This window comes from Pelophylax lessonae (assembly GCF_965119305.1).
Source record: "Pelophylax lessonae genome assembly, chromosome: 1".
Classification (NCBI taxonomy): Eukaryota; Metazoa; Chordata; class Amphibia; order Anura; family Ranidae; genus Pelophylax; species Pelophylax lessonae.
Genome location: NC_138768.1, coordinates 473,495,529 through 473,509,689, shown reverse-complemented (window position 1 = coordinate 473,509,689; position 14,161 = coordinate 473,495,529). Strand labels below are relative to the sequence as shown.

At 43.0% G+C, this 14,161-nt stretch overlaps 1 long non-coding RNA gene across 2 annotated transcripts in view; it reads right to left on the bottom strand.

Annotated features, from left to right (window-relative positions):
• Positions 1 to 13,340, bottom strand: part of LOC309556606 — a 247,410-nt gene extending 234,070 nt beyond the window's left edge. Inside the window, exons 1-2 of one of the 2 annotated variants that reach the window (XR_014225322.1) lie at positions 13,269 to 13,340; positions 13,018 to 13,175 (exon numbers count right to left, since the gene is read on the bottom strand). This is a non-coding gene — a long non-coding RNA (uncharacterized lncRNA). Of the gene's footprint in view, positions 1 to 13,011; positions 13,176 to 13,268 lie in introns of both variants that reach the window. The other variant, XR_014225323.1, reaches the window with a different exon arrangement.
• Positions 13,341 to 14,161: the final 821 nt, after the last annotated feature.

Below are 14,161 nucleotides of genomic sequence, written 5' to 3'. Positions count from 1 at the left end.
ATTGCGTTACTTTAAAAAAAATAATCAAATATGTCAAACAACGTGTATGCCCCCAATATTAAATATGTTCAATTAAGGAAATAAAACATTTTACGGTAATCTACACTATTTTTTTTTACAATAATTTTTAATGTTTTTTTTTATACAAAGGGGATAACAACAAGGGTGGTAGGGAAACCATTGTCAAAGAAATAACAATAACAGCTTGTTTTCCAGGATCAATGAAATACAATGTAAATGCAAAGTACATATTAAATGATCAACATAACTGTACCATACAGTGTAGACTATTATCAATAGGATTACGGTATGTCAGATAGAGGTGAGTTGAATCACGATACAACCCCATGGCACCAATACCCGAAGGATCAATGACCTTGGTGCCACAGGTTGGTACCGGAACAATATCAACAGCAATAATTCAGTTCTTAAGATGCGAAGCATGTGGCCAAATAGACCATGATCGTTGGAATTTGTTACACATTAGTGTGTTAATAGCAAAGGATTTTTCCGACTGGAAGTTGCTATTCACCAGAGAGATTATTTCTGAGAAGTTAGGGGAAAGTGTAGAGGGGGGGTAATTGTCAATGCCTATATTAAGTAAAGCAAGTTCTATCTTGGGGGGAGATAGGATACCAGTGTAGGCCACTATGTTCTGGAAGACCGTTTTCCAAAAGCTGGTTAAGGATGGGCACTCCCAAAGAATGTGATGTAACGTGCGTACTAGTCCACATTCCCTCCAGCATAGGAATGAGATATTAGCTGACATTTTCAAAAGTCTATAAGGTGTGAAATACCATCTATTAGTAATTTTTATGGTCATTTCCCAGTGGTTTGTGCAATGAGAATATTTGTAGATGGACCTAAGAGCATGTTGCCACTGTTGTGCAGTAAAGGAGTCTTTTAGAGCTTCTTCCCATTTAGACATATGTATGGTTTTAAATGTGGATAGATCGCTATTTAGGGTGTTGTAGAAGAAAGAAATGCCTTTCCCTTTTGGGGAGGTCAAACCTATACAATTGCCATGATTTAGAGTTTATGGGAAGTTCAACAAGGGGATGTTTGGCTAGCAATAGCAAAATTTTAGATAGGGTGGGATTAAGATTTGTTGGGATATTAAATCCTCGGGATAGATCCTCAATCTTCTTGAGTTTACCTTTGTTGTAGAATTGTGATAAATTCGTAACATTTAATTTCATACGGGGGCATGTGTTAAGTCTATAAATTTTTGATTCTAGAAAGGATATTGGTATTGAGAACTCTGAAAGCATATTGGTCAGAGGATGTTTGTTAGAAAGTAGTCTCCAAGCAGTTAGCGACGCTTTAATGGTCGGTGGAAATTTAGACAGGTTCCAAGGTAGCCATCTATCGCCTATAAGCATTAGTTGCAGATTTTTTGTAGGAACCAAGTTGGATTCCAGTTGGGACCAAATGGGTATTTCCTTCTTGGGAAACCAGTTTTTGATATGGTCAAGACGTGTGGCCCATAAATAGGAGGTCTGGGAAACCAACTCCTCCTAAATATTTGTGTCTGGTTAAGACATCGTATGTTATACATGTTTTCTTGTTATTCCATAGAAATTTTTAAAAAATGCTTTCGAACATTTTTAAATGTGATTTGTTGAAGGGTAATGGTAGCGCGCAGAAAAGATAAAAGAATCTGTGGAAGTACCGTCATTTTTATGGCTGCTATTCTTGCACCCCATGAGATTTCCAGTTTGGCAATACGGGACAAGTCTGTGGTTAATTTTTGTTTTAGAGGGGAAAGGTTAGCGGGGAGTAATGTTGATATATTAGGTGTAAGGAATATTCCAAGATAAGGGACTTTGTCTTTTGTCCATGGGAAGGGGCATAAGTTTTGTAGGGTGTGGCTGATATCTGGAAGTACACTTAGATCCAGGATCATTGATTTTAAATTATTTATCTTATAATATGACAGTCTGCTAAACTCTTGTAGTATGTTGTATGCTATAGGTAAAGATAACATGGGGTCAGTGAGCATCAATATGATGTCATCTGCAAAGAGGTTTATTTTGTGTTCAACGTCTCCAATCTTGAAGCCGTGTACTTCAGTAGATGAACGGAGTGCCTCTGCGAGGGGTTCAATTGAGAGATTAAATATAGTGAGGAAAGAGGACAACCCTGACATGTACCATTCGAAATTTTGAATGATTTGAAGAGTGTGCCTTCTGTATAGAGTCTAGCTGATGGATTGGAATAGAACGCCAGGATAGCTGAGAGTATCGTGCCTTGTAGGTCAAATTTCAGTAACACAGCTTTCATATATTCCCAATTTACACTGTCAACCGCCTTCTCTGCATCCAGGGTAAGGAGGAGAGAAGGCGCTTGACTTTTCTCGGCAATGTGTATAATATTTATTAACCGTCTTGTGGCATCTGAGGTTTAACGTTCTGGCATGAACCCCATCTGATCTCTTTTGATCAAAGCAGGTAATATACTTTGGAGTCTCTTAGTAAAGAGATCGGTCAATAGCTAGCGGGAGATAATGGATCTTTGCCAGGTTTAGGCAGGGTGACCACGTATGCTCCAAGCATCTCCTCAGGGAAATTTGATGTTTCCAAGGCTTTATTAAAGACTTTGACCAAATGAGGTACTAGTAAATGATGGTGAAGCTTATAGTATTCGTTTGGGAAACCATCTGGCCCAGGAGATTTACCATTAGGAAGTGAGAGAATCATTTTTTGAATTTCATTAATGTGGAGTGGGGCATTAAGATCAGTAAGTTGTTCATTTGTAAGATGTGGTAGATTGAGTCTGTCTAGAAAGGAAGAGATTTCTTGCAATGATGGTTTGTGAATGGAGGGGTCGTTTTCTAAATTGTAAAGGGATTCTTAACAGTTCGCGAATTCGTCCGCTATATCTTGGGGATGGGTTCATTTGGTTGTAGAATTAGAGGGAGAGATGTAGGATATTCTGGATTTGGCTTGACGAGATTTAATTTTGTTGACCAGGAATTTTCCAGCTCTGTTAGCTTGGGCGTACTATGTTAATTTAGGTTTTCTAAATTGTTTATCTATCTCGAGTAGGGTTCTCAAGTCATTTCTAAGGATCTGGAGTGTGTTGGAAACTTTTGGGTCTGGGGCTAATTTGTTTTTACATTCATATGCATGAATCTGGGAGAGCAGGGATGTGAGTTTGTTATTATACAATTTTTTTTTAATTTTGCATTGTGTTGGATACAAATCCCTCTCATATATGCCTTATGGGCTCCCCATATTATCCATGGATCAGTTACAGATTCAGAGTTTATCAAAAAGTGTTCTCTGAGATGCTTAGATATACACTTGTCACTGTCCCTTGCAAAGATTTAATATTGCATTGCCAAATATAACTGCCACCCCTTTCCCCTCCTCCGCGGTCAACTCGATTGCAGCATGATCTGACCAGGTAATGTCTCTGATGACCGTAGAGGAGGTCCTGCCCAAGAGGTGGAGGTCTACCAGGAACAAATCGATCCTAGAGTAGGATTGATGCCTGGAGGAAAAGAATATATAATCCCTTTCGGATGCGTGTTGGCATCTCCAGGCATCAAACAGCCGTTCTTCATTCAATATATGATGCATTGATACCTTCCTTCCACTGGGTGGTGCAGAGGAGTCCAATACCACATCAACTACCATATTAAAGTCACCACACAGTAAGATACTTTCATATTTTACCTTAGATATTAATTTAAGCAATCTTTTGAGAAAACATAGCTGGTGGGTGTTTGGGGCATATAGGGACATCAATGTGATGGCTAAGCCATTAAAGTCCCCCGTGAGGACAATATAGCGACCTTCTGTATCTATGATTGTGTCCTTAATTTGCAGGGAAATAGAATTCTTGATAGCAATCATAATGCCTCTTTTCTTTTCCGAAGATTTGGCGTGGAAAATATGTGGGAATTCTTTGTGGGTACAATTCGGATGATTGTCTGTCTGGAAGTGTGTCTCTTGTACGGTCAGTATGTCCGCTTTGGTTGATTTAGCTTCCTTCCATAATGCGTACCTCTTAGCCAGGTGATTGAGGCCATTCGCGTTTATGGATACTCACTTAAAAAGGCACGGTGATTCAAATTTTGGACTGCTTTGGAGTATGAGTACAGTATCAGTACATCCTGGAGAAGAATTATGTTCAGCTGGTACCATATGGGTCTCAAAAATATGTATGAAGTTGACAATAGTGGAGTAAACTGGGGGTGCATAAAAAAAAGGACCTATGCAGGGGTCCGGGGTTAACTGAAACAGTTAATGAGGTGGAAAGATCAGGGGCCATTTGGATAGAGTCCAATCCTGTGGCCTGGGACCGTATTAGTGGCTACGAGTAGGTTGGTTTCCTCCATTATTTTTCTGTTTGTTAGAGGACCTTTTCCTAGAAATAACTTGCCATCCATCTTGGAGAGGGATGTGAGTCGGTGGGAATTCTGTGGGTGGGAGAATACCCTAAGCAAGGAAATACCTTCTTCCATTGTGGAAATGTTAGTTGTGGAACCATTATGTGTAATGCTCAGTAGGGCAAGGTATTTCCATTTATGAAGAATCCTATGGTTCCTCAGAGCCTTGGTGATGGTGGCGAGGTTTTTTTCTCTTTAGCAGAGTGTGCTTAGAAAGATCAGGTAGAAAGCCTTGGAAGTCGCTTGGGAGGTCACTCTTCTGCCTTAACGCTGAGATAATTTTTTCCTTTGTTTGGAAAAAATGCACTCTCAAGAGGACATCTCTAGGGATGTCTGATGCCAAAAAGCTTGGTTTGGGGAGTCTGTGGATTCTGTCTATAGACAATTCTGCTTCGGTAAGTGTGGGAACTAAGGTTGAAAATAGGCGGATAGTGTGTTGCAAAAGCTGGTTTGTTTGCACTGTTTATGGGATCCCCCTTAATTTTTTTTTTTTTTTATTTCTTTATTGAGAACACAGCACCGTACACAAAGGCAGTAGGAGAACAATAACAAAATCACTCCAGTCAACAGAAAAAGTCAACAGTCAAATACATCAGCAGTCAGGCACGAGAGTGAACATGGTGATGACAAACACGCAGTGACTGTGTACAGACCTATGCAGGTGCCGTATAAGAACAATTTTCAGGAATACAGCAAAGGAAGGTGCACTCGGTGCATATGTATGCCAGGGGAGGGGAGGCGCGAAGACGTGTCGCCATCCCCTAACCGTGGGCACCTCACACATCGCCTAAGAGAGGCGAGTCCTGATACAGCAGTGATTGACAGGTAACACATCTGGCAACGAATAAACAGCAACGTGAGAACAAAGGGGGAGGTGGGGAGACACGAGAGGGGAAGAAGGGGGAGGAAAGGACAGAAGTTACAAGATGAAGGAACAGGGAGGAAAAGGAGGGGAAAGGAAGGAGAGGGCCGGGACGTGGACACCAAAGCACTTACCCGGCAAAGGCCCAACAGTCCGCCACAGCCTAGCCAATGGCCTGCAAGTACGCGTCCGTACATGTGAAATGCACCCAAGGCCGCCAGCGGTCCCTTGTGAGATCTTCTGTGTTTTTCAATGTTGCAGTCAGTTCCTCCATACGGCGGGTTTCTACTATCTTATTCGGCCTTCCCTCCTCCTTCCCTGGGAGGTGGGTTGTAATGGGCTTCATTTCCCCTGCAGCTGTCCAGGCTCCTGGTGCCTGGGAGTCTGCCTTCCCGCTAGCAAACGGGTCCAGCGTCTCCTCCAAATTGCTTCTTCTCTTCCGTGTGGTGCTGCGCATGCTCCGCCCTGATGTTACACCAGGAGTTCCGGTTTCAGAGCGAGGCTTGAGACGCCCATCCGGCGGGCTTTTCAAAATCCTAGCCATGGAGACCTGCTGGAGCCGGAGACAAGCCTAGAGGGCACCCTGGTGACCGACGGCTTGTGCAAAAATGGAGGCAACCTGTGAGAAGCCTAAGGAGGCAGCAGGTAGAGTGCAGCTCTCACCAGCATTCCTGAACCTGGCTCACAGGAGGACTGTCAAGACTTCCATGACTTCAAGTCAGTAAAAATAAAAAAAAAACGTTTAGCTGTAGGAAGAAACACAATCTAAACTGAGGGACAAGGGGAAGGGTGGGGCCTTTTAACAAATTGTAAATGGATTGTGTTTCCTGTAGGGAGGAGCCTATCATCTCTCATGCGTTGGCTGTCCTGGAAGGTGAGGTGAGAAAATTAAATTGTGAAAATAAATAAATAAATAAAAAATGCACTTATGCTGGCCATACACTATACGAAAAATCGTTTGAACTCCTTTTAGAAAAACGAACACTCGGCCGTGAGAGTAAACGATCGTGCCATCAAGTAATGACTGATAAATCGTTCAATAGACAAATTAATCCATTTTTTGTTCGTTTTTTCCCATATACATAGTGCAAACAGTTTGGATGAGAAACACATTAACCTTTCAATTTATCCTTCATTTCGGCAGAAAACTTCCAAACTTGTCCTTCGTTTTTTTTCAGCTCAAAAACCTCACAATCGCTTACGGTACTGATTTGTGCCCATTAACTGCCAGAATTATAGGGAAAGACATGTAGCAGAATATATAAAAATAAAGTGCAGCGCTAAAAAGAAAATGCAGTGCAGTGAAAAACTGATATACGATAAGTGAAGAAATATTATATAATGGGGAGTCCCAAGTGTTCAAAAGTTAAACCATCCAAACTTATGTGATCATAGATGAAGAGGAGTCCCCACACCACAGGAATAAAAATTGAATGCACTCCCCAGAGGTTATGGACCCAAAATACTGTACAGCAAATGGGTCACTTAAGCTAGATATTAACCATGGGTCTCCCAAACAATGGCTGTATCACCGGATGTTCAGACAGATTGGGAGACCCATTGTTAATATCTAGCTTAAGTGACCCATTTGCTGTACAGTATTTTGGGTCTATAACCTCTGGGGAGTGCATTCAATTTCTATTCCGGTGGTGTGGGGACTCCTCTTCATCTATGATCACCTATATAAATTTGGATGGTATAACTTTTGAACACTTGGGACTCACCATTATATAATATTTCTTGCATTTTTTGTTTGGACAACTTTACATCAGTTGATGTGCTAGCAGCTTTTGTCTTTTGAATGTTGGCGCAGTTTGAATCTTATTTTAGTAGCAGAATACATTTTGGCCAAAATGTATGAAGAAATTAGATTTTTTTTTCCTCAACAAACTGATATAAAATTTATTTCAGTTTAGTGTTGCAGGTCCGAGTAATATCAGCCAAACTATCACAGCACTGAAAAAAAAAAAGGCCCTAGGAGTATATACAGACTAGTAATAAAATGTATTGTTTGGTAAGCTTGGAACCAGATTTAAAGACGAAGTTTGAACTGTAATGCCCCGTACACACGTGCAGATTGTCGGCCGAAAAGATTCGGCCGCCGAATGATCGGCCGATTTTCGGCTTGTTAGTATGATGCCTCCGACAGCCGACAGCGCACTTTCAGCCGAAAAGAATCTGTTGTGCAAGCATTAAAATTTTTGTATGCCGACACCAGAGCGGCCGATTGTTCGCCAGTCAATACAGAATTCGGCCGACAGACAGCAGATTTGCAAGACTGGGCATGCTCAGAAAAGAAAAAAAACACAGGGAAAGTTAACCATCACATGACATCACTTCTGCAGTCGGCGGACAAAATTTGTGTGCAGTCTTTTGCACTTTTCAGCGGACACGACAGCCCGGGGACAAAAGACGGTCGATCGGTCGGCCGACGATCGGTACGTGTGTACGAGGCATTAGGCCTCATGCACACTGGACATTTTTGGAGCTGCTGTTAGCAGCGTCAGACGTTTTTTTTTCAGCTGCAGAACACCCATCCATGTTATTCTATGGCCTCATGCACACATAGAGCTTTTAGGAGCTCCAAGTGGCATAGGCGTTTTACAGCTCCAAAAAAACCCAGGAACTGTGCGTTCTGGAGCTGCAGCGTCAAGCTGTAAAATGTCTGACGATGCTAAAGGCTGAATAACGTTGCTTAACACATATAAGCCACGTTATACGTTTTTTTTCTTCCATTCAAAATCAATGGTTCCCTATGGGAGCCTATTGATTTGAATGGAAGTCACACCGCAATGATCCGACTTGCGCTGTGAGAATCTTGAGGGGGAACTTCACGCCAAACTGGGGAAACCGGCGTGGGGGGTCCCCCCCAGGTTCCAAACCAGGCCCTTGGGGTCTCATATGGAATTTGAGGGTAGCCCCACGCCGAAAAACAGCGTGGGGTCCCCCCCCCAAATTCCATACCAGACCCTTATCCGAGCATGCAGCCCGGCAGGCCAGGAAAGGGGACGAGTGAGCGGCCCCACCCCCCCTAGACCATACCAGGCGACACGCCCTCAACATGGGGGGGTGTGGGTTGCTTTGGGGCAGGGGGGGCTCTGCATCCCCCACCTCAAAGCACCTTGCCCCCATGTTGATGAGGACAAGGGCCTTATCCCCACAACCCTGGCCGGTGGTTGTGGGGGGTCTGCGGGCTCATCGGAATCTGGAAGCCCCTCTTTAACAAGGGGGCCCCCCCAGATCCCGGACCCCCTCCCTATGTGAATGGGTATGGGGTACACTGTACCCCTACCCATTCACCCCATAAAAAGCAGTGTGTGTAAACGACAGGAGACGTTTTGAAAAGTTTATTAAAAATCTTCATCCGGTCTTCTCCTCGCCGCTCTTCTGCCTCCTCTGGTGTTCTTCCTCCGGTCCTCCTCCGAAGCTGTCCCCGGTGATTATGCCGGTCTCTGCAGCTTATTATATAGTCATTAGGGGTGGGGCCTCTCGGTGACATCACTGAGAGGCCCCGTCCATGTCACCGATGTCGGCGGTGACATAAGGGGGTGGGGCCTCGCCAAGAGGCCACGCGCCTAATGGCTATATAACAAGCTGCAGAGACCGGCATAATCACCGGAGGGGGCAGAAGAGCGGAGGGGCAGAGACGACCGGATGAAGATTTTTAATAAACTTTTCAAAACGTCTCCTGTCGTTATTACACACACACTGCCTTTGATGGGGTGAATGGGTAGGGGTACAGTGTACCCCTACCCATTCACATAGGGAGGGGGTCCGGGATCTGGGGGGCCCCCTTGTTAAAGGGGGCTTCCAGATTCCGATGAGCCCCCTGCCCGCAGACCCCCACAACCACCGGCCAGGCCAGGGTTGTGTGGATGAGGCCCTTGTCCTCATCAACATGGGGGCAAGGTGCTTTGAGGTGGGGGTGCAGAGCCCCCGCTGCCCCAAAGCACTCACACCCCCCTAATGTTGAGGGCGTGGCCTGGTATGGTCCAGGGGGGGGGTGGGGCCGCTCGCTTATCCCCTCCTCTTTCCTGGTCTGCATGCTCGGATAAGGGTCTGGTATGGATTTTGGGGTGGGGTAACCCACACCGTTTTTTCTACCCTCAAATTCCATACTAGACCTGAAGGGCCTGGTTTGGAACCTGGGGGGGGGAACCCCACGCTGTTTTTTTCCCCTATTTTGGCATGGAGTTCCCCCTCAAGATTCTCACAGCGCCAGAGTTGTATAAAGTATTCAAAACCCATACTTGAGTAAAAAGTACAAGTGCTCGATCAAAAAGTGACTTGAGTAGAAGTGGAAGTGCTCGATCAAAAAGTGACTTGAGTAGAAGTATTTTTTGTACTTCAGTAGCAAATTTTTTAAAAAATCTACTTGCAATACTTAAGTACTGAAAGTAAAAGTACCAGTAGTTTTGAAAAAAAAATGCTACTCAAGTACTGAAAGTAAAAGTACAAGTACTGTGTTATGTAGTTATTAAAGAAAGAAGTCAAAAGTTTGAACATCATATTGTTTATTTCAAATGCAGCTTTTATATATTCATACAGTAGCTTTTATTTTCGTATGCGCTGATAATACACGTTTTGAACTTCATGAAACCTGCCATCTACTGTTCTGGCAGTGGTAATTTTTATAATTGTAACGAGTAACTATGCAGCACAAAAAAAAAAAAAAAAAAAGTAGAAGTACTGAATTTCTTGAAAAAAATGTAGTGAAGTAAAAGTGGAAGTAGGAGAAAAAAAAATCCTACTCTAGGAATACTGCCTTTCGGTACTTAAGTACAGTAGTGAAGAAGTTCTACTTAGTTACTATACATCTCTGCACAGCGCAAGTCGGATCATCCCGACTTCCATTCAAATCAATAGGCTCCCATAGGGTATGGAGGCAGAAAAACGCTGCTAACAGCTACTATGGCCAAACGTGCAATAATGCTAATGGAAAAAGCTACTGAAAGCACATTTTTACAGCTGCTTTTTCCCGGCGTCAAGAAACAGCTTTGGAGCTAGTTTTTATGACTCCCTGTGTGCATGGAGCCTAAAATCTGTAAAATTTGTTTTATTGGTCATTGTGAGAATGTAAAATGCACAGGCTAAAAAACATAAACAAAATCTTTACACAAGGTAACATATACCAGACCAACCATAAGTTAAACCTTTCAAAATATCCGCTAAATACAAAGGGGGGGGGGGGGGTAGTGCTTTTGTGCTACAGAAACATATATGTGAACAGCTCTCCATTTTTTTAAATTATCCCATTTATATTACTAATATCCCATCTCTTATCTTAGTCTATCTATGTCTTATCTTAGTCCATCTATCCATCTGTCGGCAGTACACCCGCCCTGGTAGACGCAAGCACGCAGCCTGATCCTGCACAGTGGTCATTTTACTTAAATAGGAACCTGGACAGAGTCAGTTTCGTGTCATCCCGATGCAAATCCAAGCCTCCACAGGTTGTGTCACCACCACCTCCATCTTCTAGAGCGGGAACAAGCTGAGATCGGTCACCTCCGCCACCCCCAATAGTGGAAACAGGCCAAGATCTGTCACCTCCGCGAACCCCAATAGTGGGGCCAAGCAGAGAAAGTGCCTCCCAAACAAAGGGGAGTAATCGCTGGAGGAAATATCGTTATCAGCTTTGATCACAAGTACATGCAGATCCCCGGGCCAAGCAGAGAAGGCGGCTCCCAAAGGGAAGGCAATCCCCTCCCACAGTTCACACTGCCATAGGCGATACGCTGCGGGTGTCAATTCAAAGTTAACGTCACCCCTAGATCAGATCACATATCAGTGCGATCTGACAGTTCGCACAGGAATCTGATCGCACTGGCGTGAACCACCATGCGATCCGATTCTGCTGCAGATCAAAAAAAAAGGGTCCTGTGCAAGTTTACTGCGATTGCAGTGCAAATTCAGCCATACAAACTGTATAGCTGAATTCACACCGCACAGACATCACATGTGATTTTAGGAGCAGTGCGCTCCGAATCACATGTGATGTCTGCCATCGCAATAGTGTGAACCGGCACTTAGTGTATTGCTGTTCCCTCAATGTGCAATCCCAGGGACAGATGTGACCTGCCTGTGTTATTTAATAACAGTTTAGAAAGACATTTCACCAACCTGGTTATTCTGATCCTCTATCCCTTTCAGATAGATAGAATAACTCAGAATAACTCAACTCTACTATCTATAGAATAACTCAATACAATTATAAGAAGGCGCCTGGCCCTTTAAAAAGATATAAGCAAACCTGCTGCCCTTTTAATTGTAAAAAACAATATAAAGATATAAGACGTGGATAAAAAGGCGCTGGTAATCTTTTATATTACTGGAAAAACTGGGGTCATTGCGACTCATGGGAAGCTGGTAAGAGGCCACGTGTGTCACACCCTACCACCTGAAGCACTTTAAGAATAAGAATATAGAAGCACAATCCTATTGCACGAATTGCTCAGTTTTTTCCAGAGACACTTGCTATATATTTTTTGGAGCACTTTACTGGAGAGCACGACCATTTTCAATTGTATTTGATGTGGTTTAATTTATGCACGCACTATTTAGCACTTTGTTTGCTTGTTGCACTGATTAATATTTTTATATATTTATTTATGTAACATATATATTTATGATAATTAATATTTGCTATTATAGATTGATGCACCTTTAAACAATTTTTATAATCACGAACTGCACTATTTTACTCAGCATTAAAAAATATTTTTTAAATATATCAATATTTAATTTAATACACGTGATACCTTGAATAAGTTTTTCCAGTAATATAAAAGATTACCAGCGCCTTTTTATCCACGTCTTATATATAGAATAACTCAACTCTCTATCCTATCTTATCTATCCGACAACAGTCCTCCATTGTTATGACTGTGTATACGTAAAGGGGTGTATTGGGATGTACAGGCATTGCACACACTGTGGAAGTGATGAGGGTAGGGAATTTTGATGAGTAGTTTTATTAATTTTCCTGGAGCCAAGATCATTTTCTGACTGGGCATGCGCACTGGGACATGGCAACAGCTGATGAATGACAAACTAGCCCCGGAAGCGACGAGGGTTGGCATTTGACGGAGTAGGGTTTTCTGATGGAACACTGGCACATCCATTGCTCAATGCCTTTTACTAAGAATACAAATTAATGTAAAATGAACAGAGTACATTATACTACAAAACTTTGTTTTGCCAGGCAGTGTAAAGAGTAACGATGATATCACATGAGCATTGACTAGTAGGAACCAAACAGGTTTTAATCCAGTTATAGTCAGATCAGTATATGAGGAGTTCTTTCGCTCTGTTCACACCTGGTTTTGTTTGGGTGACGTGCTGCAACTCACATTTTTAGGCTTGTGGTTTTATTTATTTTTTCACAGTGCACTTCAATGCATTGGTGTGCTCTGCAGAAGCACTGGGGTGCCATTTAAAATTAATTGGTGTGCCAGTCCTCATTGGTTGCTTTTGGTTTCTGTACATTGCGTTTTTTTATGAAATAGACACTATCAACTGAGACATTTATATTGTTGCTGCTAAACTCATGAGGCTACTTGACAGATAAACAAGCTAAAGATTCTGCTATATGCACAAATTTCAGTGACCAGTAACCAAAACAATCTTGGCAAATTGACTTTTGTCCCATTATCCAATTTGAAACCGATGAACTTGCACCTCTGATCACAGAACCACTTCGTACAGCTAGTCTAAAGCATGACATCTATTTTGATACGAACTAATGGTTTACTAAAACTATACATTTTAGTGTAGGTTTTGCACCAAGCTTCATGGTTTGGGGATAATGCTAGCTGAAAAGTCAAAGAGATCTTTGTTTATCTTTCGCACCACACTCCGTTCCTCGTCCAGTTCTGCTGTTCGCGCTCGAAGCTGCTCAACAAGACCTGAAAGATTCTGAGGTGAGAGCAGAGAAATGATAAAGCCAAAATAGACAAGTCACTAATGCACAATAATTGCCAAATTTTATGATCTTACTAAACACCTCACCTTGCCTTCACTTTCACTAAGGAGTTGGTGAAGATGATCTGCCCTCTGCTGGTAAGTGCCTTCTAATCCCTACAATGAGAAGGAAGGGCACTGAAGGATTTTCTTTATAAAAGCACAATTTAACATGAATGGTATTTTAACCACTTAAAGCGGAGTTCCACCCTAAAATTATACTTACCTCCATCTTCTTGGTCCGGGTCACCTGAAAAACAAATGGATAATCACAATTTTTCTTCTTTTTTACTAACCTTGTTTAGAAGAAAATATACTTACCTTACTTCCTCTTCCTCCCCTCGGCGGCCACGGCGATTCGTCACTTCCTGGCTTGCAATGATTCCTGGGAGCTGAACGTCATTGCTCCCAGGATTCAATGCGCCTGCACCGGCCCAGACGTCAGTTCCGGTTCAGGCGCCGTCATACCTTGCTAAACAGCTTCTGGGTATGCCCAGAAGCTGTGCAGGGATGACGCTGCGGCACCGGAAGTGACAGCGGGGCCGGTGCAGTGCATCGTGGGACCGATGAAGACGGAAGAGGATCGCGCTGACTTCAAGCTGCCCACACCTGAGATGGCAGCGCTGGACAATACATTTTCAAGTTAAGTATTTCTTCTAAAAAAAAGGTAAGTGCAACCCGGGACAGATCAGAGGCTAGCCATTGTGGAATGCACTAGCACTGACTGTCCAGGGGGTATTTTTATTAAACTTTTCCCAGGGTGGAACTCCGTTTTAAGCCCCGGAGGATTTGGCTGCTCAAAGACCAGGGCCTATTTTGCGATTTGGCACTGCATGAGTTTAACGGACAATTGCGCGGTCGTGCGACGCTGTACACAAATTAAATTGATGTTCTTTTTTTCCCCACAAACAGAGCTTTCTTTTGGTGGTATTTGATCACCT